The following is a 27,311-nucleotide window of genomic DNA, read 5'->3' on the forward strand; positions in this document are numbered from 1 at the left end:
TATTTATTTATTGGGCTCTTAAACTTCTACACTAATTACTGCTATTATGGCCTTGCGCTGGCAACCTGTGCAAAGCCCAAATGAGAATATCCCCTATATTCTATTTTGCCTACAGATCAGTTAAAAAAGAAAACACTGTTTTGTCTACTCATTTCTCCATTTGAGCTGTTTGTAATGTTAATTAAAACTTTATAGTGGGATAGGCCTACTTGTGCTAACAAAATTAAATAAAACTGAACAGTGTATATTATTCCCTTTCACCATTTCTTACTCAGAAACGTAGTCATGTATCTTTCAGCATAAGTTATTTTAAAAACTATATACTATACAAAACTATATACTATACAAAATTGGCTTCAGTTTAGATCAGGGGTAGGCAACCCTGGCCCTTTTATGACTCGTGGGTTTCAACTCCCAGAATTCCTGAGTCAGAGTGGCTGGTTCAGGAATTCTGGGTATTGAAGTCCACAAGTCATAAAAGAGCCAAGATTGCCTACCCCTGGTTTAGATGATACCATCACTCTACTACAAATTAGTTGCAACAGATGGCATTTCAGAGATATATAAATATGGAGTACTAAAGTCAAGAGCAAATGACTCACTGGGTCTTTTTCCACAAGAAACATTTTGTGATAGCAATCTTCATTCATCCTTTATTGCAGCTTTCTCTAAGCAGGGACCTAACAGACTCAATACATTAGAAGGAACCAGATTAAAGAAAGCTGCTCATTGTATGAAACTGAATTAAGTAGTCGAAAAACAATTTCACAACTGTTTTGTTACTGAAAACTACAAATTTCCTAAAGCAAAACTGAGCATTCAAAAATAAAAAGGTCATAAATAGATTTTTAAAATATACTTACTTTTTTCACCCTGTTGTTTGGAAAGCTTTTAACTTGCTGGAGTGGCTTGATTCCAGTTGGAGTCGAGAAAAGTAAAGATTTAGCAGCAAACACTAGAGATGGAAAACACAAAGCAAATATTGAAGCTCTGATGTAAATAGCATAACTAAATTTAGCAGAAAAAAATTAGCTGAATAATACCAGAGTTTTATTACAAATTTCACTGTGTTTTTCAATGGGGCCTAGGAAGCATCCATTTTCTGTCACACTACCTGCTTTCTGGAAAACCAGAGATTAGATTAGCCTCAATCTGCCGGCCTTTTGTGAAGTGTTGAAGACTTAAATGTGCTCCAGGGCTTGGGGCATAAAAGGCTAGGTAGTTCGTGGAAGGATTTTGTTGAGAATTAAGCACCTTTCAGGTTGCTTGAATAACAAATTCCCAGGGCTCTTGATCTGCTTCCCACTTCATCCCATGCCCCCTTCACCCTGATTTCTGGCTAGCTGGACTATTTTGGATAGAACTTTAGCAGACTTCCTGAAAATGGTTTAATCTGTATTTAGAAAGAAACTTAGTAATAGAAGAAAAACGGGTCTAGTGTTCTTCCAAATAAAAGAAAGAAATTGCTTTTCGAAAAGCACAAAACTAGTGTGGATATGTGTGGATCTCATATAATTTCCCACCCGACATGACATGGACAAATGAAATTGCTAATATCTATAGTCTAACCCATATTTCTCATCTCCTAGGTGCCACTTTGCTGGTGAGATTATGAGCTTATTTAAAATATTGGTCAGTAAAAGAATAAACACAATAGCTGTCTGTTTTTCCTGCAGAGATGAATCTTATTCCAATTTCCAGAAATTATGAAGATACTCAGCTTCTTGCTTTTATATCAGGAAGCTTCTCCTTGATCTTTGAGCCAGGAACCTCCTCCCAAGCAAGTTTCCAAAAGTTTTCATAATCTTGCTGGTTCTTTATAATTCCAAGTTTAGTTAGTTCATTCTGCAATCCAGTAACCTTAAACATAGGAATGGAAGAAAAACAGTTCTTTAATATGTGTGATTAATTAAGGAGCATCCACATGAAATATAAGATTTATTCTATCAAGCACCAATGACTTTATAAGTGTGGCAATGCATGCCAAGTGAAAGTGAAAGATCTGGAGTTGCTGCAGTACTATCCTGAGACAAGAGCACATAGTCACTGTGATTTCTGCAGAAACAACAGTTTTTCAAAATAATGTTGGACACTTTTCCCATCATATATCTGTTTTTTACAAAAGATCCTGCCAAAAAACAACTGCAATCATATTAGAACTGCATTTAGTACAAAAACATGTTTATTGCCAAATAAAAATCAATCCAACTACGGTAACTATATATAGTTCAATGATTCTCAGACTTGGTCTATGAACCACCAGTGATCTACCACAACCTATCCCTATCCTATTTAAGTCCCCTTGCCACCTCTATCCCCCACCTCCCTGGTAGTCAGCTAGTTTGCAAGCATGGATTAGGAGCTGAGAACTGGTTCACTGAAGTATACAAGTGATAGTAAACAGATCTACCCATCCCCCCACCCTGAATAGAACTGTGATCTAACGCAACTTTTCAAAAAGGAAAGTGTATATGAAATTAGATGAGTCCCTAAAAATGGGATTTCATTGTGTTGGCTATCACCATTGTGTTAGGGCCTGAAAGTCAAGGGATTTATTTTGAAGAACAGTCCTGACCAGTAAATGTGTGCTATGAGTTGTCATGATGGCATGGGATACATAAAATAATTCAAATGATAAATAAACTTTTTTGGATTAAATATTTTTCTAGAAAATGTAGCTATCACAGATACTTTAAAAAATAGGAGGATGAGAAGGCATACAGAAATGCAGTCAAAATCATTATTTTATTCCCCAAAAATGTGAACTAATATTTATTCTCTAAAAATGGAACTAACGTGGACACAAAAAGAGGGAATTGGTTTAACTGGGTGGTCCTTGTGGTTTCTGAGTGTTGATTTAGCAATCCAAGGCCATAGAAAGTTAAAGAAAAAAAATGTTCTAGTAGGATTAAACATTATCTCCTATAAGCACATAACCCGAGACTTGCTAAATAAAGCAGTAATCAGTCTTCATGAATGTAAACTTTTCAAGAAGTATCCAAAATGCCAGATGCCCACAATGACTGAATAAATGCTAAAACATAATGTTGGCTATCTATAAATAAACTGTGCCCATTGTTAGTTCAGTTTACAGAAAAATTAATACTGTCATATAAACATATCCCAGCAGTACCCAGACTGAAATATGTTTTTCATGATTATGAGTGTTTTTCTATTCTAAAGTTAAGATCTGCATTTGAGAAAGAACTTAAAGTTATGCAGATTATGAGACAGGTCCTGAAGATAAAATGCATTTTCACAAAGTGCTGTGAGTAACTACTTAGGATCTATTTGTAATTCAGAACGTAACAAATTTCCATATGGACAGACCATTAAGAAGATCAGCATAAAATCCAGAGACTTGTTTACTTCTTCTGTTAATTCTATAGTTGTTTTGTATTATAATTTAAAATTATTTTTAGTAGTTTTACAGTACTGGCAAAGGGTTAAAATTATAGCATCTTATAATTACTTATTTGGGATTAAGTGCCTCCCCTACTAACTGTTAACTAACAGTTTGGGGCAAGAGGAGGACCTGCTCAGAATAAGGCAGGGAGATTAAGGCTGGTGTAGATGGGAACCCTTTAGGTCGTGAATTTTTAATGAGAGGAATAGAAAAATTGAAATCATTTGGAAACTTACAGTATGATTACTAGCTGAGTAAACAGTGGGTTTTAATGCCCAAGGTTTGTCAGTGTACGTAAATTGAACTGCTTTTCAAATTAGAGTTTCTGGAAGAAGGTTTGGAAGCTACTTTTGGAATGGATAACCAAGCCTTCAAGCTAGATTGACAGGGTGCTTTTTACCTTAAGTGGCTGCTAGTGACATGGACAGAATGAACTGTTAGAGAGTAAAGGAGAAAGGGAAGAAGGCCAGGACTCTTCACAGCTGACTCCTTAAGCAACCATTCACTGTCCGGAAGGGAAAAAGCATACTCTTTTGTCCTAGGGTATGTATTTGACATTTTCTAAAACACTTCAGTGGCAGCCACAAAACTAAATGGAGAAGGGCATCTTACCCAGTAGCTGTTTGACTGTGAAATGGACTCCAGGTACTTCGCATCATGAGACAGCTTGGAGAAAGGAAGCTTAGGACGAGGACTACACTTTTATCAAAGAAGATGTTTTTAAAAATGGTTAGTTTCTCTCCAAATAGCTGGGAAACAAAGCTCAAAACAAATGACAAGTAAACATTCAGCCACAGGAAGCCATTAACCACAGTGGGCACCAATTAGAACTCAGCAGGCATTCTTAAGACCGCCTGGTGCTCTTCCCCACCCCTCCCGCCGCCCTCCCCAGCTTTGACCAAAGACTCACAAATACAGACTTAGGAAGCATTCTCTTTCATTCGCTCAGCAATTTGTATTCTGGCTGATAGGCTTATAAATTTGTTTGTAGTCTTGTTCAATCCCCCTTCAAGTCTCTTGTCTTCAGAAGTCACAAACTACCGTCTGGCCAAAAATTAATTAATTAATATCTATCTGCTCTTTGGAGAAAGCATCATCTAAGTTTTAGCCGTTCCTTTCTCTTATTTCATTTATTTGGTGTTCCATGGTGAATTCTTTAATACAATATTTTAAAATAAATTGATTATCTGTTTTAGAGAATCCTCCTCGTCTTTCAAAGGCTAACCCAAATTCCCAAATGGTGGTGGGACAGAAATCCCATAATTCAGACTACAAGCCTCTGTCTGGGAATTAGAGGAGTTGTATAGAAAAATTAAGTTTCCTTGCTGCTGCTAATTGATTGTTTGAATTTTTATAGCCAGGTCTGGTAGTTCTAATACTAAAGTATCCATCTTGGGTTTTAGGTTTGCCAGTATCTTGTGATATCTGAAAGTATTTTAATTTATTTGAATTATGATTATCATCATAATCATTTCATCCAGACAAACCAGGATCAAACTGTGATTTCATTAACTAGACAGGCAGCCAACTACATTTTTCCAGCTCTGAGTGTCATGAAGTTGTTGAGGTGATTATAGCAGTGTGGATTAATGTAAAATGTTCAGTCCTATTTCCTTCCCTTTAAAAAAATATGACTAAGTTTAGGATAAACAAACTGGAGATCCCCAAGTTCAGTCACCAAAGAAACCCCTGAAACCAATATGTTGAAACTTCCAAAGGAACTGAGGAATCTGAGATTCCTCAAGACACATGGATATAGCAGGAAATCGTGTTTTGCTTTAACACCTCAATTGGGCTGAGACTGATTTCTGGTCCAACCAATCAATTGTCAGTTATAGTGAAGGGCAGGACAAATCAGACTCAGCTCCAACCGTGTTTTTTTTTGACATTTCATTTGCAATATATCAGGTTTTCAAGCTACTATTCACTTAGCCTCAGTATCTTTCTAACCACAATACAGGAATAATTACATTATCCTCCCATACTCTGTTCCAGTAAACCCTAGGCTGAAATTTGTCCATATGCCTGATATATACAAAAGCAATACATATTTATATAGTGTTTCACGTATTTCATTTCATATGTATTTTAAAAAAAACATGAAAAACTACACCTTAATATCATATGAAACTTCAGATTATCAGAGTTGATCTAAACCCTATCAAAACTGGACACTTCTTAATTCACAGAAAAGATTCTTGGTCTTTTCATCTGATTCTCCAATTAGCTATTTCAATTCTTTCTATTTATTAAAATAAGAATTTGGCTCAGTTTATCATTTCATAACATTCCTTGTTTTTTAAAAAAATGAGAATTCTATAAATCATGCTAATTATTTTTTAAAATAACTAAAGTGGCCTTTAATTTAGGCATTGGTTTAGTGACATTATAAAGGAAACACCTACTCTCTTATTAAAGACAGTTCCTTTTGAAACAGGTCACTGTTAAGAATAGAGCAGATTATAAAGCATCAAGTAAGCCCATATAGGGAACATGACAGCCCTTTACCACTGCTTGATTGTTTTAGTTATCTTCACACTTTAAAACTTTATAGTACCAATAAAATTACTGAAATTCAAATATAAAGAACAGTTGCATTTCATTATCATTTCAGGTCAACCTAGCTCAGCTTCATTGTGACAACAGATATCCTCTCTTTCCGCCAAGACAAATAGATAAAATTTTAAAAAGAAACAGCCTAGCTACAACTATGAAGTGTTTTGCTTTCTTACTTTACATAGCTACTGACAGCAGATTTAATAAGCTTTCTAACAGAATGCTATTCTCAAAGAATAAGCATGCAGCATTTCCTAGTGGCCTACTTAATTTATTTTTCATCTTCTAACCTTTCCTGTTGAGCAACTGATATCTATCTATTCTTCATTATTTTAAAGTAATTCCATAAACAGATCCTTCTCTTTAGTGGAAAGATAGTTTCAATCCTCCAAAATCTGTCTAGATCTGAATTTAGATAGATGCATCCAAACAGACATAAAACTTTGTGGGGTTGTATGAAAACTTACTTTAAAATCTTAAATTGTGAAGACACAGAAATAGACATACAGCAAAGCATAAATGATGTGATCCAGCGCCTGGTTTTGACTTAATAGACATAAACCTATTGGGGGATTTATTCAATAAAACATTCTTAAAGGGACCGTGATTAAGTCTTTGTATAATGCGTGGACCCAGATAATTTAAAATGATAAACTGACAGTCGGGGAAGAGCTATATTTATCACAGTTATTAATAACAATACTTATATCCTGCTCTTCCATATTGTAGACGATTTAAGATAGGATCATAATAATGAAAAGTTAATACAACAGCATTATAAAAGAATTAAAATAAACATGGAAAATGGAAAGACAAGCATAATTATCTATTAAAACCCTTCTGAATTTAAATATGATTTCATTTCTGTTGCAAAGACAATATCAACATAGCCACACAAATCTCAGTTGGGTTAATATTCCAGAGCTGCAATCTAGAGCTAGACTTCTTTCACCTTTGAAGTTAAAGACAGGGACCTTAATGGACCAGTAGGAGATTTACAACCCTACACTTTTGTTTTTCTTTTGTTCCATCTTGTGCAATTCTCAGAGACTGCCTGGATAAGGCTCTGCAGTTTTCTTGACAAGGTTTTTCAGAAGCCGTTTGCTGGCTTAAAGTCACCCACTGGCTTTGGGCCTATGTTGGGACAAGAATTCAGAGTCTCTCATTTTCTAGCAAGGTGTCTTAACCACTATACCAAACTGACTCTCCCCCTATGCTTTAGCACAGTGTAAAAGAAGGGGTAGGTTTATTTTAAGCATTTCAATAATTATTCCCCCCAAATCTATTCCATTCATATCAGTTAAACTATGCTACAAATGACTGACGTTACCTGAGGTATATGGGCTTTAAAAAGTTTTCTGTTGTCCGCAGTTCTAGATAAATACGTTTATAGCTTTCCCATATGTGAAGCTACAGCCTTTCTGAAAATTAAGGTGAGCCATCCATTTCTTAAAGGCTATGTGTTCAGTTTCACTATATGTGGAATAGTGGAGTGTCAGAAGTCTTAAAAGGCAGGGAAGCAATTCTACAGGTGAAAAGGAAAGCTTTTGACATTAATAAGGAAGCTTATCTGGTTACAAGTTCTGCAGTCCTTCCTAATATAGTGGCCTCTATGTACATTGTGGGTATCACAATAAAACTGAGTAAGGCTACATGGCAAGAAATTGCATAATACAAGTAGTCCTCAACTTACAACAATTCATTTAGTGACCGTTCAAAGTTCTACGGCACTGAAAAAAGTGACTTATGACCAAAGTTTTGGTGACAGTTTGTTGCTGGAACTTTGCACTTTGATATGGCCCAAGGGCTAATCAATAAAGTTGTATTGACTTATGACCATTTTTCAGAGTTATGATCGTTGTAGCACCTCCATGATCACGTGACCTAAAATTCAGATGCTTGGGAACTGACTCATATTTATGACGGTTACTGTCCTGGGATCATGTGATCTCCTTTTGCAACCTCCTGACAAGCAAAGTCAATGGGTAAGCCAGGTTCACTTAACAACCGTGTTACTAACAACTGCAGTGATTCACTTAACAACTGTGGCAAGAAACGTAAACATAAAATTTACTTAACAAATGTGTCACTTAGCAACAGAAATTTTGTGCTCAATTGTGGTCATAAGTTGAGGACAGCCTCTAGTCCATAAATGAAAACTCTTCTTGCTCTTTTCTTTTTAATAGAAGTTGTCTCAAACACAGTGACACATTGATAAACATTCATTTTGATTTCTATACTGTGAGTTCAGTGTTTATGGTTAGTTTGCTGCACAATACTTGCAAAAACATCTTTCTTTAAAAAAAGCAACCAGTTTAATTAAAGCTACACACTGAATCCTCACGAGTTAACTTACATAGGGACTATTAACAGAAAGAAAAGGCGAACCATTAGAGTACAAAGAAAAATTTAAAACACAAGCATATTGGCATAAATTGGCAAGACACAATAATTTTCTTTGAAGTTCAAAGACCCTGGGCCTTTGATATTGGGCAGCCTGATTCTTGCATATTCATTTAGATTTCTACAACAAGTAATTGAAGTGTTTCTTTTTATTAGAGCAAAACATTATTTCATAATGTGAACTTTTACTTTTAAAATGATGTACCCTGGTTATGTTTTGAAACAAGTCTGGAATATTAAATGCTGTTTCAGGATTTTTTCCCCCTCTGGGCATTAACCTTAATTAAACCAACAAAATTAAAGGAGTTTCTGCATGAGTTATATGGTTGTAAAGAGAATTCATTGATGAATTTGTTTGTTAAATATGGAGAACTGTCCTTTAGAAGAAATTCTCTTAAGGAAGTTGTTTAAAGAGGAAAAAAAATCAGGATGAAGCCAGCAAAAGGTGTGAAGGATTTCCCTTTGATTTCTCAATGTGTGTATTTGGGTTGAGACACAGACTATATTTTATGCACATATTAATAGCATGCTAATAAGACAACAATCTCTACTTTCACATTGGCTTCTGTCTTAAGACAGAAGGTGTCTTGAATTCTTCTAGAAGCAGAATGAGAAACCTGAAGGAAGAAATCTTCTGAAAAAGAATAATTCTTTATTTAGATCCCAGTCTGTTTAATTCCTCACCCAACATGATTTTTTTTTCTTTAAATTTTCGAGAATTTTGTGTATTAAAGCCACAAGCTGTTCCTTCTAACTAATTTTTCTAACTAATATTAAGGAAACATTAACTGAGATAAACAGAGTTTGTAATGTCACTAAGCTAAATATGTGTACAAAATAAGGTAGGTGGAAGTAAAAAGAACTAGAACATATAATTTTCTCTTTGTTAGAAACTATATTTTGCAAAATTTACCATTTTCTTAAAGACAAGTAAAACTCAAGTTCTATAAAACATTTTAAATCCACATACATTGTTGAATGCGATGATTCCAACCATTACTTAAAAGATTTCCTCTTAAACTTTAATTCTGATTATTTAGATGTATCTTCTGCTATGTTCAAACTCAAAATATTTTAAAAATAGTGTTCATATGTGTATTTTTTTCTTTCCCTGAATTTGAATTCCTTTCAAAATAATGTAATTTTTATGTTGAGAGAATGATAATTATTCAGACATAAAAAAAACTCTACGCACTAAATGCACAAAATGTATACCTCCTCCATTTTAGACTGATACTAAATTTTTGGGAACCTAAATTGAGATGAACTGTGATATGTATTTATGTTTGATCTTTATACATTTTAAATGTATCCTTATGCCTTACCCTTATTTGTTGTTATTATCCTAAGCCATTCCAAAGATTTCATATAAAATCTTGGTTCCCAAAATACCAAGGAATCACTGGGAAAAGCAAAGATAGCAAACCCATTAGAAATAAAAATCTGTTGAAATTCAGAATTAGAGCAATGTATTATTGCAGATTCAAGAAGGAATCAAACTAGAGCTACAAGATGTTTCTATGCAGTCATAGCTTTGTGCTCCTATAGAATTTATTTGAAATAGCTGTTTGAAACTACCCATTAAAAAAATCAATAAAGCAATGCAAATGCCAATTAAAATGATAACAGCATATGTGAAAACACTGTTTCAAACTAAAACCAGCAATTAAAGAAATAATTGGTTGCTAAAGTTCATATACTTTAGAGGTATTTTAAGCACATTCAACACATTTTAAATAGTTATTTATTTCAAGAGAGGCTACAATATTAATTCAGACATGAGATGTTATACTGTATAGGAAAGATGGTGAAGAACAACTTGGATAATAAATAAAGTAGACTACAATAGAAGAGAGATGGTGGCTATATGTACCCTCTAGGGCAGAGTTCCCCAATGTTTCTGGCTTTGCGGACTGGGGGGAGGAAGGGAATGGTTCTGCATGAGCAGCCACCAAGCGCGCATGCAGCTCCATTTGTGTGACGTGTGCACATGCACCTGGAGCATGCACATGTGCTCACCCGCTGCTCACACAAGTGAGGATGCGGTTGCATGTGCACGCGCCTGCTGTGCAATCCCCTACTCTAGGGCATCTGAGGACATCAGAAGATTGTAACAACATCAACACAGATAATGCAATATATATGCGAATTAGAGGATACCACAGCTATTTATACATAAACTATAATACCTATTTAATATATCCAGAAATATAACCTAAGCCATAAAGTATTTTTATATTGCACCACTGGAATCCTAAAGGCCACCTTAACACATATCCAAGCACATGTATATGCCAATGGAATTTCTGAACCCCAGAAATGTTTGATTCCTTTTCTTAACCTTTACACATCCTATTGTCTATGCCAGGGATAGGCAACCTTGGCTCTTTTATGACTCTTTTATGACTCGTGGACTTCAATTCCCAGAATTCCTGAGCCAGCTGGCTCAGGAATTCTGGGAGTTGAAGTCCACGAGTCATAAAAGAGCCAAGGTTGCCTACCCCTGGTCTGTGCAATTAGAATTCAGCTCTGTGTCATCTTTGCACATAATCTGAAGTTTCAGTAAAACTTTGAAAGGACTTTTTCCATGCATGGAATTGACAACACTGCGTTTCTCAACAATTTTCTGTTGGCAATCGCTAACTGTTCAGCAAAGTATTCTCACTATGCACCACACACATCATTCTAGTTTGCAAAATTGTAGATATTGTACCCATGCATAAAATATTTGTAATAATGCCCACATAAACTTCTAAATGCCCACATAAATAATGCCCACATAAACTTCTAAAAAGTAGGTATGATTAAAATGTGAATTTTCTAGTTACCTTCTTGATTTGGTCATTTCCCCCCCACTGAACACATACCTTTTGTTCTTTGTGTTTAAGTTGTTGTTGGTGTTTGAGATCAAACGCCTTGATCTGAATTCTTTGCTTTAGCACTTTCTCATTCAATAAAGTCTTGTAGCGTTCATATAAGATATTTCTTATCTTATAAAGATTCTTGTAAGTTTCAAGATGGTGCTTGATTAAAAGGATGGGAAGCATTATAATTGGAAATTCTTGCAGGGAAAACAAATAGTGTGAATGTTCAACTAATACCAATACCATATTTTTTCCCTTAAGAGATTACCTAAACATTTCTTCTGCAAATTCAGAAAACTGTTTTCTGAATTTCCAAAGCAGGTTCTATAAAATTGTTCTTTTAATATAACCTTTTTTAATAGGAACATTTCATTTTTGTGAGAACATTTTGATAAGAACAGCATTCCAGAGATACCATATTTTTGCAGAAAAATGTAATTTATTGCAAATATATTCTTACTAAGTCTGTGTACACTTGGAAAATGAGTTGGAAAAAGTGTAGCCTCCCATAATCACAGCACTTTCTTTAAATTAGCTCAGCACTTTTCAGGCATTAGCATGAGTATAAAAAAGGATGCCATACTTTTAAAGAATCAACACATATCTTACCACCCTGACATCTTTTTTCAGGCTTGCCTAAAAACCAGAATGATACAGGTGCTGGCCTTACACAAATTTCTTCCCAAAGGTGATTTTCCAAAAGGCAATTGGATTTTCTTGGGGGATTTTTTGTTATTATTTCCAAAGAAACCCCCCCCCAATAAAGTCCAGTTACCCTTGGGAAACCATGAGTTGGATGGATGAGAATCTCCATAGACATTCCAAGAAATATGGACCTCCCTAATTCTTATACTCTTACTCTTGAGAGTGCTTGCCTGCACAGTACAATTCAGCAGTGCCACCTAGTGTTGCATCTTTTAATTACACTTTGACTAGTCCTAATATGTAAGTGCATCATTTCACAGCAGTATAATCTCTAGCATGCTCACTTGATGCTGCAGCCAGCTTGAACTCATAGTCTAGCTGCATGCTAAACAGATTGTAACATCACAACATATATATTTCAAACAGTATTATTATACTGTTATTTCAACAGACACAATATTTTCCTTGCAAAACTTGCTATTGCAGGTATGTTTATCCATTAAGTTTGTAAGATAACATTCACTTTTCAAAAAACATTATTAATTAAGTAGGATTAATATCATACTTTCAGCACATAATAGCGTACATTGCTTTCTAATTCCATATTACTGGTGCATCATCTATCATTGTGGTAGTAAATTAACTTATGTAGGACACGGTGAATTCATGTGCATTATGCTTAACAATTGCAGAAGGAAAAGACACTCTTTTTGTAAGGGAAGTAATAAACACTGAGTATTATGAAGATCCACCAACAGATGGTGCTAAGGAGAGCCACCTCAATAGAGAGAATTAAAAAAATCAATCCCCAAGTCAGTGTATAAAAAGTAAAATCTTGCAGTTAAATCTCACTATCACTGACTTCATAAACACATCCATACAGTTCCCCCAGATTTGTCTCTTTATTTCTGAAATGAAGCCATTGCTTTTTAATAGTACTATCAGTACTATTTTCCAGAGATATTAAATAACTCCAGTACAAGAAGACTGGAGGAAAAACTGTTAATATTTGTACAGTATTTCTCAATCAAATATTTAAAATCTTTCTTTAGTTCCATCTTGGGTCTGTAATTCTTATCCACACAGTATGTAAACAAAATGTGTAAACCAGGGGTGTCTAACCTTGGCAACTTTAACACTTGTGGACTTCGATCCCAGAATTCCCCAGTCAGCCATGAATTTTGGGAGTTGAAGTCCATAGGTCTTAACGTTGCCAAGATTTAGACACCCCTGTTGCAGACAATATGTATTTGAACTCTTCAGTAGCTGAAACTGTTCCACACTTTTCCACATTGCAGTTCCTATAGGCACCAGGAAAACTGATCAACAACAGAGGCTTGCTTAATTTTTCTTTTCCTTTTAAATAGCCTTTCTGCATTCCATCCTCCTTTTCCACCAACACTGCATCCATTACATCAGTTGCACTTCAAATACCACGGTGGTTGTTGGCTAGAAACAGGTAAAGCTCATGGCTAATTTGTAACAGCGTTTATTGAAACCACATTTGGAGTTCTTTACACATTTTCCAAGGCATGTAGTATCAGCTTATCAGCAAGCAGCTCCCATAAAGTAGGGAATGTTGGAACCAAATGACAAGTAATAGATCTTATAGGCCATCCAGGGAGAATGTGTTGTTGTTTTTTCAAGAAAGAGCTGGGTGATTCACCTTGTGAGATTGGATAGAGCACTAGAGCATGTTCTCAGCAATGCAGGCATCTCTAAAAGATTAAGCACTATGTTTTGAGAACCTGATGCCCTCCAGATATGATGGATCCCAATTTCCACCATCTCCAATCAATATACAGGAATGCTATTCTAAAATTTGTGCCAAGCAAGCAAAGTTTGAAAATTGATTTAAGGTAAGACTGAGATAACCAAGCAAGGTTATTTATAGAATCAGACACGCAGGGAAATATTTATTTATGTATTTATCAGTCATATTTAAAATGGCAAAACACACTTAGTGGAGAAAAACCATCCCTCCCATTGTCCAAGCACATTACCTTTTCCAGCAGAGCTTGCCTGACGAGTTCATCCTTTTCTTCCTCACTTAAAACACGGCTGTTGTTCCTCATCTGCTCCTTTTTGTCTCTTTCTGGTTTTTGCCAATTTGCTCTGTTCTGAGCCAAGCAAAACAAAATCCCATTAAGAACATTAATTGCTGTTTTAAAGATCCTCTTAATCTATGCGTGGCTGCCGGTGGCATTTCTTAACCTGATCACACTAAAGAGGGGTAGAGTCAAGATCCTGTGAAGTATTAGTACCGCTTTATAAAGCCTTAGACCACATCTGGAATACTGCGTGCAATTTTGGTCACCACATTACAAAAAAGATGTTGAGACTTTGGAAAGAGTGCAGAAAAGAACGACAAAGATGATTAGGGGTCTGGAGACTAAAACATACGAAGAACGGTTGCAAGAATTGGGTATAACTCGTTTAGAGAAAAGGACTAGGGCAGACATGTCAAACTCGTGATGTCACATGACATCACGTGACGTATCGGGACTGTTTTGCCATTGCCGGCAATGGGGTGGGCATGGCTTCCATGTGATGCGTCGGGCCTGCAGTTTGACCCCTGGACTAGCGGGTGACAAGATAGCAGTGTTCCAATATTTAAGGGCTGCCACAAAGAAGAGGGGGTCAACCTATTCTCCAAAGCACCAGAAGGCAAGACGAGAAACAATGGATGGAAACTAATCAAGGAGAGAAGCAACCTAGAACTAAGGAGAAATTTCCTAACAGTGAGAACAATTAACCAGTGGAGCACCTTGCCTTCAGAAGTTGTGGGTACTTCATCACTGGAAGCTTTTAAGAAGAGACTAGACAGCCACTTGTCTGGAATGGTATAGGGTGAGCAAGGTGTTGGACTAGAAGACCTTCAAGGTCCCTTCCAACTCTATTATTCAGTATTCGAAATAAAGAGAAAGGCCACTGGCACAATTAAATAGTGCCCATACAAATTGTAATGCTGGTAGCCTAACTTTGCGTGTGATACTAAGAAGTAGTGGTTTCAAAGGACTTCATTTTTCCTCCCAATACCTGTTGAAGGGAAAATAACAAAAAAAACATGAAATATCTGGAATATAAATGAGTTAGCAAAGAGCCATGTGAATTTTATTTATAACTCTAATTTTAGACACCAATATCATTTTTAAGGCATTGTGTTCAAATAAAATGCATTTTAAAGGGAACCATTAATTCTGCGGCAATTCCTTTAAATTATGAAACTTTTTAAAAGCATCTGACAAGCAAAATAGTTTGCTAAACTAGAGATTAAACTGGACATCAGTGTCTCCTCAATAGGTACAAAGATTATGCAATAGCATATAGTCAGAAAACAGCATAAATACTTACAGCAAGCAAAAGGAAAATGCTGCCAAGACAAATTATTATGTGATATTCTTCCCAATGTAATATGCTTTCCTATGTTTATAAAATACTGCTTTTTGGATGAGAACCAACCTGCTTAAAAAGAACATTGCTCGAGCTGGCAAAAACTTCCTGCACATTGTGTGCAATTCTTTGCTGCCTAGGACACACTGCAAACATGCGTAATCCTGGCAATTCCCAGAAAAAACTACTTGTGGAAAGCCACCAAAATACCAAGCAGCCTCAAACGCAACAAAAGCAACAGTAGTGTGTGTGTGTGTGTGTGTGTGTGTGTGTGTGTAGAAACCTTTGGACAACTAAGACATTCACTTAACATTCACTATATCAAATATACAATGGAATTATAAAATGCCTATAATTCACTGTATTAAATCCTTCTTAGGTAAGGGTGCAGGCTCATAAATCCAAACCAGAAGCATGAATATTCTTAACACAAGGACCCAGCATCAAAAAAGACAAATAGTGCTGCTGCAGCTTAAATAGTATTTAGACGTAGAACTGTATACAGGTAGTTCTCAATGTACAACCACAATTGTGTCCAAAATTTCTGTTGCTAACTAAGATATTTATTAAGTGAGTCTTGCCCCATTTTACAACTTTGCTTGCCACAGCTGTTAAGAGAATCACTGCAGATGTTAAGTTAGTGACAGTTGTTAAGTGAATCTGGCTTCCCCATTGACTTTGCTTGTTAGAAGGTCGCAGAAGGTGATCACGTGACCCCAGGACACTGCAACCGTCATAAATATGAGCCAGTTGCCAAGCGTCCAAATTTTGATCACGTGACCATGGGGATGCTGCAGTGCAGGTTGTAAGTGTGAAAAATGGTCATAAGTCACTTTTTCCAGTGCTGTTGTAACTTTGAACAGTCACTAAATGAACTGTTGTAAGTCAAGGACTACCTGCATTGCCAGGGGCAAGATTTTTCCAGAGGGAAGAAGTAAAACTGCAATATCTCATCCTATTCGCTGAATGGTATCCTCAGATGTTTAGTTGTATTATCCGTGATAGATACACAGGTAGTGCTGAGCTTACAAATATAAGTAAGCACAGAATTATGTTCATAAGTCATGGTAGTCATTAAGTGGGTCACCACGTGACCGTGCCCAATTTTACAACCTTTGTTTAGGCAGTTGTTAAGTGAACTTTGCAGGGAAACCAGAAATAAATGAATCAGTCATAAATCACGATCATGAGTCCGCAGGACACTGAAAACGGTTTTGTGAGTGAATATGAAATCAAGAAGAAAAAGAAGCAGGGTGGAAAGATATCAGCCATATATCACTGCCCTCTTAACCATTTTAGCCCTAGTATATAAAACAAAGGTTGTCTCTGATGGATGCCTCAAATCTAAACACACAACGTTCATAATTCAAGAGCCAAATAATAAAATTGATACTTTTTTTAAAATAATGAATTCTTTGCAAAACTTTTATGAATTTTAATATTTGGCAGATCAACATGGTTTTATGTAGAATGGCAAGCTGCTATATTGATATCTGTAATGTACCAAAGAGGTATAGACGAATTCATGTCTAATAATTTGTGGAGTTAGATGCCAGATCATAGTTCCTGCTACGACACTCATACCTCTGCTTTATCTTTAATATTCATACACAGGATCTGTATGCATCCTTCCTCCACACTTTGCAATGAATGGCTATATTTATCATCCTGTTACTATGGGAATATTATATATGACATATGCTGACATCTTGGTATTTTCATTTTCATACAATTTGTACTTCTAGCAAATCCTTTTTTGCTTCGAAGATGATCTGCCACTAAAAGACATTCATTAATTATTTCAAGGTGCTCCCCAAGGATCACTTTCCTGTCCCCATGCACGTGAAAACTTTCCAAAGATTACTTTAATTGCTCTGAGAAGCCAGGAAAGATATATTGATATCGTTAGTTTCAAGGTTGATTGATACCATTAGCTTTTAATGGTAAAAAGAAAAAGGATTATAAAAGTATACAAGCTTCTACTCTCAACAGTCATGGTATCAAAATAGCATCATACACCTTTGTGGTACATAGAAACTTTCTTTATCCTTTTACAATTTCCACATCACCTATGCTGCATGTTGAACTCTGACACATCAAAAGGGTAGTCTCTGCAGCGTAGTTGGCCAACCTTTTGGCTTGCCTGTGCTACACTGAGTGAAGAGAAATTGTCTCGAGCAGCATATAAAATATATAATATAGTTAATATATATAAATCACATAATAATGTTACAAGTTTACAATCTTGTGGAGCCACATTAACAGCTGACTAGGGCCGCGTGCACCTTGAGGGCCACGGGTTGGAGACACCTGATCACGAGTATGGATACTAACATTTTGTTACACCACCAAATGTCTCCACACACATGAATTTTGTACTACACAACTTGAGTGTCAGAAGTTCCCTTTCCCCATCCTATGATTTCCCAGGTTTCTTGTAGTACTTAAAATAATATTTATGTTGCTTCTTTAATTTTAGCGCACTTAATGCATCATGCTTCACAAGTGCTTTCAACTGAGCCTTTTACACGACAGCTGACCCACTTAAATAACAGAATTTTACTAAGGACACAAATGTGATTATTCTTGTAATAAAGCCTCTGTTCCCTGTCCCCTCTAATGGTATGTGGGAATAACCTCACCAAACAGGAAGCAGAGCCACAGATTGGAGAACTGGCATGTAAAAGATATTTCTGCCCACAGAAGGAACAGGAACATGGGAAACATTTCATAAGGGACCCTCCCCAGTTTTCAGGAAAATAAAAATAAAGGAGGGGAGAAATACTTTCAGTCGTATAAGAGTCTGTTAAAGTAACCTTAAAATCAAGCAAGAGCTTAGACTCCTGGTTGAACTTCTGGTCTGAGCTGCCTTGCAGGGCTAACATGCCTTCAACTGTTTCTTCATATTGCATAAAATTCAGTGAGAAACAGGCTTTTTGTTCGTGTAGATACAAAGATATGTGCTAAAGCAGGGCTTTTCAACCAGTGGCATGGGTACCACCTGTGGTACATTGGCACCTGGCAGGTGGTACGCGACCATCCTAGAAAATTGGTAATGGGGAAGGGGAATGAGCTGAACCGGTGGCAGCACCGAACACGCCTGAGCAAGACACGGCTGGAGCTGCAGGGCTGTCAGGGCTCAGCAGAAGCCCCAAGATCAGCGCCAGGTTCCAGCTGGAGCTCGGTGCTGATCCTGGCACTTCTGCTGAGTCCAGAAGAAGCGCCTATCAGCTGGAATGTTGCAGCATCTCCAGGGTCTTGTGATTTACATTCAGATGCTTGGCAACTGATTCATATTTATGACGACCACAGTGTCCCAGGGTCATGTGAAGTGACCAAAACCAGCTGCAACCACCCAGCAGATGGGGGGAATAAAAACCAAACACCCCCCACCCCCACTGCCAATCCTCAACAGAAATGCTCACAACAGTGAAAACCTTGGACAGGAGGAAGAGCGCCGCTGGGCAGGCAGGCAGGCTGGGGGGCACTTTTTTCAGTGCCATTGTAACTTCGAACAGTCACTAAGCGAATTGTTGTAAGTTGAGGACTACCTGTACCTCATCACTTTTTTCCTTTTTTTTGGTCATCAAGTTTTTGACACCTTGGTAGGCGACTGGTGGTACTCAGATGCTGCCGTATCCTAAAAGTGGTACAATGGGTGAAAAGGTTGAAAAGCCCTGTGCTAAAGCAGGAAAAGGAAACAAGATTTGCGGTCTGCCCTTCCCTAAGCAAGAGTTTTAGAACGAGCTGGCAAATGTTCATTTTCCAATCTGAAACCAAATAAATTGCCACTTCTCCCTCCCTACATTTTCAAAACATGGTATACATTTCTCTAGCTATTTGCCAAAAAAAAAGTCTGAACAGTAGCAATAAAGAGCCCACTGTAACTGTAAAACTGCGTACCCCTGTTGCATTTAAATGCCGATTGCTAGTGTGATGATCCAAAGATAGCATGCTGACAATTTTACAACCAGGCACTTTTCCCAGTAGCTGTAACCATGGGTGCATGTTGCTGTGGTGGCTGGAAGGCATGAGAAGGGACAGGCGTTTTCCAAACAATACCAAGAGCCAGGCCCCATGAGCAGGGGTCTGAAGATATGTGTATGGGGATGGGAGATGATCCTACCCTAGCAAAATACCATTTCTCATTATCCACACAAAAGAAAAAGAAAATAAATTCCTAGCCTCTCTTCTCCACATCCTTCACAAAGCGATTAAAAAGAAAAAAAAACACAGGCTTGCTACTTTGGAGCCAAGCAAACGGGGGGGGGGGGAGGATCTGATTATTTTTACCTCAGCTCTCTTTGCTGTCATAAAGGGGTGCAGGACGTGCACTCTTCTCTTAGGAGTAAGAAATTGCCCTGATCAAGGCTGACTGCTTTTTAAAAAGATCCTTTGTATTTACTTGGTCACATACCGGGGATTAAAAATTAGAGAGATTGCTGAAGAGGGGGCCTTGCAAAATCATCAAGCTGCTTTTCCCCTTCAAGGACCTGCAGGAGGCCTAGTGAAACAAAAAAATTCTGTTAATGGGGAAACAGACTGCCCACAAACTCAGCAGAGTTTAACATTTACAAAAGGAAAAAATCTTGCTTTCTGCAATTTTGCCTACATTAAAGCTGAGCCAGAAATTTATTTATTTATTTTATTTTATTAGACTTATATACCGCCCTTCTCCCGTAGGACTGAGGGTGGTTCACAAGGTTTTTTAAAAACAATACAGCAAATTACAAAAATTAAAAACAATTAAAATGATTACATTAACCTTGAAATAAAAACCCCAATTACAATTAAAATACAATTAAAACCCCAGTTAATATTCTCAGTCCAGGCCAGAAAGCTCAAAGAGCCAGGTCTTCAGGTCCCGGTGGAATGAGCGAAGGTCAGGGGCAGTCCTAAGTTCTACAGGCAGCTGGTTCCAAAGGGCAGGCGCACCCACAGAGAAGGCCCTCCCCCTGGGTATTGTCCACCGGCAATCTTTTACCGGCAGTACCCTGAGAAGACCCTCCCTGTGGGAGCGCACAGGACGAAGGGAGCTTGATGCTGGCAGCAGGTGCTCCCTCAGATATCCCGGACCCAAGCCATTTAGGGCTTTATCATAAATCATAAATCATAAATCATCACCAGCACCTTGAATCTCACCCGGAGGGCAACCGGAAGCCAATGCAGCTCGCGGAGTAGAGGTGTTACATGGGAGTATCGGGAAACCCCCATCACAACCCGCGTGGCTGCATTCTGCACCAGCTGAAACCTCCGGGTGGTCAAGGGCAGCCCCATGTAGAGAGCATTGCAGTAGTCCAATCGGGAGGTCACGAGCACATGAGTGACTGTGCGCAGGGCATCTCGGTCCAGGTAGGGCCGCAATTGGCGTACCAGGTGAACCTGGGCAAAGGCCCCCCTGGTCACGGCTCCTATATGGTCTTCAAAGCTGAGCCGCGAATCCAGGAGGATGCCCAAGTTGCGAGCCCTATCGACGGGGGGTAACACCTCACCCCCCATCATTAAAGATGGAATGGACTGGTTAGTCCGAGATGCCGGTATGCACAGCCACTCAGTCTTGGCGGGATTGAGACGAAGCCTGTTTCTCCCCATCCAGACCTGGACCGCCTCCAGGCAACGGGACATGAAGCTCCACTGTTAAAACACAGACAACAGGAAACACAAAATCCCAGAACTTATAGTTGTGGCAATTGACTAGAAAGTGAAGCTGTTTCAAGACATCAACAGAAGAGGAGGGAGTATATGTTAGCCATGAGGATTGTGGTAGTGGAAAAACCACGCTGAGTACTTGAAAACCACACTGAGTACTTGATGGTGACATCAGCACATCAGACTAACCCTTAAGAGATAAAATTATAATGTTGAAAAGGGACTTTTAGGCTATCTAGTCCAACCTTCTGCTCAGTGCAGGAATCCAGTTTTCATAGACAAATGGCTGTCCAGTGTCTTTTTGAAATTAAATTCCTTTAAATTAAACTTAATTTAAATTTAAATTCCTGCTTGAGTCCATAATATGGACTCTGACTCAGTGAAGAAGACTTTCAATTAAGAGCAATTTGACCCTTGGTGACTACAGGTTGTCCTCGATGTATAACCAACTGTTTATTTAATCACTATCTGAAGTTACCACAGCAGGGAAAAAGGGTTATTTACAACCGGTTCTCACACCTACGACTGTCACAGCATCCCCATGGTCACTTGATGAAAATTTGGGTGCTTGGCGACTAGCAAGTATTTACGATGGTTGCATCATCCAGGGGTCAAATGTTCACTCACTATTTGCAACCTTCCTGTGGAGTGGGGTCTTCCAATAAGCAAAATGAAGAGTGGAAGCCTAATTCGTCAACAACTGTGTGATTTGCTTAATATCCATGTTGATTCACTTAACAATCACAGCAATACAGGTTGTAAGATCAGGCACCACTCACAAAACAACCACACTGCTTAGTGACAAAAGTTACAGTCCTAATTATTATCATAAATCAAGCACTGCCTGTATATCTAATAAGCGGTATATGAATGAAAGAACTGGAAGCTTAGTTTCCGAGCTCACCAAGCACTGCTCCCTCCTAAAATATTCAGATTATTTTTCACGGTGTTTCCCCTTCCATCAGGGTCACTGATTATAGTGAGATTTGGAGACAGCAAATTCATTCTTAACATTTACAGGAAAACTAGGTAATGAAGTTTACCATGCAAATTCACAGTGGGAAAAATGACTGATACACATGTTATGGAATTTTATTATAAAGGGAAAAAGAATTCAAAAGCTGAAATGCAACTGTTTAATGGTCACATTGCAAAACCCGCATTACCTGATTCTGGCAATTAAGAGGTAAGTAAGAGTCCAAAAGTGGAGGAAATGTACTTTTCTTATAAAGCTGAGAGGAGCCTGCCATACTACGCTGACGTTTCTCTTGAGAGCTGTTAGGAAAACAACCTGCAAAGATATGTAAACATTATGGAGAACACAATATTACTACATAAGTTATATTACAACACTGCTGACCTCTTAAATCAACATTAGGCATTTGTCTACCGTAAACGCTTTGTTCCTGACCAACACATTGTTCGGTTAAACAACATATTACCTGAGCAACTCAACTCTCTGAAATCTGCACCAGCTTAGATTAAACTAAGGAAAGCTGTATTGCTAGATTATACTGAATAATTATAATTCATTAGATATTCTGTATCAATCCCTTTTACATAATTATGTTTTGCATATGATAAAGGTTACAATTTTTTTTAGACTGTAGCATTTGCTATAGGATTCTTCCATCAGTTTAAAAAGCCCAGGACCCAGCTGAAGTATGATTACAAAATGGACAACTGTCAATTTTTCTGAGCCGTTTAGTTTGGTTCATGTATTTTACCAGGCCATAGTTTGTCCAGGTTCTATGAACAAACCACAATTGGTTCGAATTATATACTTCATTAAGACAAAATCCTAAATGTACCGCGAGGTTACTGGTAGGGTAATATTGGAAGAAGGATTGTCTGCCTACTATAGAGGAATGGATGCTTAAAGTGTCAAACTTAGCAGAAATGGCTAAGATTTCTGCTTACTTGAAAGATCATTTACAAGAGAATTCACAAGAATTTCGGTTTGGAGAAGATGGATAGATTATATTCAGAAAAAAATATGGGACTAAAAAGTTCCATTTAGCTTATGAGTAAATTTTAGATTGTTATTGTTATAATTTAAATTTTTTCTAGAAGTTGGGTATTTTAGAGTGTTGGTAATTATGTTAAAGGCGGGTTAAAGTGTATTATGTATTTGGTTTTTTATATAGTTGATTAATGTTAGTTAGATTATGATTATTATATATTTGTAACCCTGTAATCAGCTTTGGGAAGTGGGGGAGGGGGGGTTACGGGGGGTTTGGGAAGGGGATAATATTGTAACTTTTTATAAAGCTTTTCAATAAAAAAAATAATCCTAAATGTACCATAATCTCGAGCTGGATCCCCACTGAATAGCAGGAAAGAGAAGCAGAAAACTCTAATGAGTTTTTGCGGTGCAGAAATAATATAGTAGCTGCGTGCTATGACAAGTTAAACAGAGCAAAACAAATTATACCTTAGTTTGTAAGAGGACCTTGTCCTCTGTCTCTGTACCAACTACTTTGCTTAGGCTTTATCATCATACAATTACAAACACTTGCTGAAAACCTTAAAACTGTGATATTTCTAAATTATATTTCACCACTCAATTTTGTCACCTCCTCCCTCTCTTTTCTCAAGCAGCCCTACATTCTGCACCTTCAAATTATCCATTTATAACACAAAACAGTTATACAATATAGAAAAGTTTACTGAATTCATTTTTAGAAGCTCACTGAGCAAATATTTTCTGTTCTTTGTAACTACACTGGTTATTGCTCTCATTAAACAACTAGCTTTCAAAAAAGGTCCAACTTCATTAATTAAATGTTTGGTAGGAATGGAATAAAATTAAGCCAAAATACAATGTTCTTGTGTCTAAGCATGGTGTGCCAATTGTGGCTCATACAACTCAGAGCGGGATAGATAAAGGCCATTTGGTTTCTTTGATTTTTTTTTTAAATTCCATTTATATCCCGCCCTTCTCCGAAGACTCAGGGCGGCTTACAAGCTTAGCAGTAGCCTTCATTCTATGTATATCCCTGCTTATTAGGGCTTTCACACACACCCCAAGCGGCATTATTACAAAGTCAGCTTAATTGCCCCCAACAATCTGGGTCTGGATTGTATTTTCAGTAGTTGGTGCTCACTTATTCATATTCACTCGCCCATCCTTATCCTTCTTTCCAAATTTTAAAATATTTTGGAAATGAGATATTCAGTGAAAGGAAAAGAAATCAATGGTGTGTAAATGGGGCTTGGCATAGCTCCACTGATTGAGTTTGACATTTTGCCAGGGGTTGCCCAGTAGATGGAACTATCACCCAACACAGACGTTTTTATGGCTGCTCACAGGGCTAGGCTGTTATGGTGTAGCTGTAGTGTAGCTACTCCAAACATGGATGCAGCACAAGTGAGCAGAGTAAGGGAGCTTCTGAGTCCTTGGTATAAAGGACAAAAGCATATACCATTACAGTTGAAGACCCTCAACTCAAGGTTCTATCTTTGGCAGCAGAGGAAAGGGGAGGAAGGACATCTAGACAGGCAGAACCAGCAATCCTGTCCAGGTTCAGAACGGCTCAAATGCTACCAAGGGCACTAAAGTATATCTCACACATTTCTAAGCCATGGTAGCTGTGGCTTATTGAATTTGCCACAGCTATCTGCAGTTGCTCAACACACTAAGAAAGAAACCATAACATACTTTATTTAATAATAGTGCAGAGCAACATGCCCTTCAATTCTTTCATGGTTTTGAGTTTTCAATGAGGCTTCTGTTCTGGGGAATTCAATAAAGGTCAAGTTTGAAATGAAAGAATAGACAGTTCAAGAAGAGAAGATTAATGACCATGATGAATAGGCACAAAACCATGTAACATTCATAGAATGTTACCTTGATTTCTTAAGGTATTTCTGAACTCCAAAGGGTTCTCTTGAGTGACAATGAACTACCGATTTTTTAAAAAAATTGGTGAAATACAACCAAAAGATTCATTGACTATCCATAAAAAGAATGACAAAGAACAAAATATATTAACAATGATCAAAGTAAGGTGAACATAAAACAAGAAACTGATAAAGAAAAAATAAGAACTGTATAGGTAGGATCAATATAAAATTAATCCACTTTCAACTGATTATTAAACTTAGCCTTATAGCTATCTAGTTCTTCAAAAATGGACACCACATATCTTGAATCTATCCCTTAACATCAGGAGTATACATTTCTTTCTATTTACATAAAATTATTATTTCTGCTAAGCTCCAAGTTCTGTAAGGCAAATGCTCTATGAACTGTTACAAACAGGTTGCTACTGGCCAAAGCAGTGTTCATATCTCAATCCCCAATGGGGCCAGGAGAACGTTTCTCAGGCCACCTCCCACTGATGGAGCCCAATTCAATGAACCCCTGAATTCAGATTAAAAGGACTGAACAATTTTCAATGGGCCATGCCAGCCACCTGGTCCTTTAAAAATCTAATATAACTCTAAGCAAACCCAATGTCACTCTAGCCCAAAGAGCATGGCTTATAACTCATGAAGTCTTAGATGCTATCCTCCAGGGCTTCATGATCCTTGAAGAGTGCCAGAACCTAGAAGGGGCCATCCAAAACAAAGGAAGTACTTTACAGAAAGTCATGTGTCCTTCTGAAAGTCAAAGTCCTTCTGATCTTGGCTGTCTCAAGCCAGCCCTTGAGAGGTGTACCTTGTGGAATTTTCTCTATTACTCACCTCCTTGCATAATATGACACCGGGCTGAAATACAGTATCATCATCCCCAAGTCCTTTGTCACAAAAATGTGGATCAGCATTTCTTGTTAGCTACCTTTGGCATGGATCCTCCAGCATATCCATGCCTCTTAAGGAAAAGTAGCTGTTGATTTAAAAAAAAAAAAAGGCTGGACCAGGATTTGCAACCTGTCTAGCTCTAGGTGAGTGAAACACATATTTTGGTTTAGCCCTGATGTGTGAACCCAAATGCACTCACAGTAAAGCATCCAACAATCCTGCCTTATCGGCGATTGACTTTGGCTTTTCTTCCCTAGAAAAGTCAACCGCTCCCGGGATCTTCTGGCTGCAAAGCCAGTGCGCTTCAAGCGAGTTCTTCTAAAGACAACTCCCACCCCACACCCAATCCCCACGTTCCCTCCGAGATTGAGGGATCGCGGTGCGGCTTACCGCTCGCAGCGGAGCACGGCGTCCCTCGGTGCTCAGGCGAAAGCACCCTGGGCTTCCGTTTTGGGAGCTGCAGGGGCGGGGTCGGGTTTGGTCTCCACCCTTCTCGCCTACCCACCCGCCTTCCCGCGGAACCGATGGCGACCCTTCCTTTGGCTTTTAAAGGCCGGAGAGGTTGCTTTTCTGTTTCTTCCCTATAAAAAGAAGGCCTGAAATTCCTGGGCGGGGAAAGCAAACAATGGCGGGAACGACTGTTCAAATGCACACGAGTTCTGCGAAAAGGTCCCCTGGGCGGATTAAAAAAAAAGTTTTTCACCGCGTCCTCTTGGCTTCACGCCGGTTCCTCCGTGGAATTGTTGCTTTTGTTATAAATTTAGAATGTTAATATCCATGTTACAATGTACAAGACTCGAACATTTATTTTATTTCTTTCACCGACACCTGAAATTCATAATCCCGGTTACCATAAATAGCGTTGAAGAAAAAATTGGCTTCCTGTAACTTCTTGTTGGTTAATTCTAAATGCTCACATCCCGATTTCATAAATACATAAGATTTAAATAGTGCACATTCCCAAAATTTGAGCTGCCTGCCCCATCAGAGAAACAGTTTTACATGAGGGATTTAATATCTCCTTCATTTTAGTTGTATTTATTGGGGAATACATCTCAATATTTCTAATAAGGCTAGTGCTAATTAAGTAAACAGTAAGAGTACTAGCTACAAGGGAATATCCAAAAGCAGCTTTAAGCATTTTCTTCCAGCACTTCTGTTCTCTCCATGCATAAGGGGTTTAAAAGAGGAGTAAGTCACATAAAGGTAACCTAATGTTTTTTTTTATTTTACTTCCTACAAATAGCTATATATATTTCCATGGAGATATATCTCACCACCACCACCGAAATCCTGCTCAGCTGCTTCGTTGTGGCAGGGAATGCTTTGAGCGACAAACAGTATTGTGAGTTTTTGCCAATGGTAAATATTCTCAACTGGATCACTCAATATATAAAGGTCATTCCAGCTGCCCAGCAAGTGGGCACCTATATTGGGCAGCAGTGATATAGGAAGATGCTAGAGGCCATGATAATGGCAAAGATTCATACGGTGTGGGAGAAAGCAATTGTATTTGATAGCAAAGCTAGTATTTGATACTCCTGTAGTTTTATTTAAAAAATTAGATGGGTAGAAAATAGAAAATGATTGTACGGTGATGGGCTCCTCCTGCATACTATTGAGAAAGAGCTCACGATCTTCTACTGATG

The 27,311-nt window shown here is 37.8% G+C and overlaps 1 protein-coding gene across 3 annotated transcripts in view; it reads right to left on the bottom strand.

Moving 5' to 3' along the window:
• Positions 1 to 25,797, bottom strand: part of LOC310642600 (uncharacterized protein) — a 61,290-nt gene extending 35,493 nt beyond the window's left edge. For 2 of the 3 annotated variants that reach the window (XM_083366448.1, XM_083366447.1), the window contains exon 1: positions 864 to 1,693. The gene's annotated coding sequence lies outside the window, so the exon portion shown is untranslated. Of the gene's footprint in view, positions 1 to 863; positions 1,861 to 4,018; positions 4,106 to 11,232; positions 11,389 to 13,877; positions 13,995 to 22,082; positions 22,208 to 25,605 lie in introns of those variants that run through there. The other variant, XR_014492937.1, reaches the window with a different exon arrangement.
• Between the last annotated feature and the right edge of the window lie 1,514 nt (positions 25,798 to 27,311).

This window comes from Vipera ursinii, assembly GCF_947247035.1.
Source record: "Vipera ursinii genome assembly, chromosome: 1".
Classification (NCBI taxonomy): domain Eukaryota; kingdom Metazoa; phylum Chordata; class Lepidosauria; order Squamata; family Viperidae; genus Vipera; species Vipera ursinii.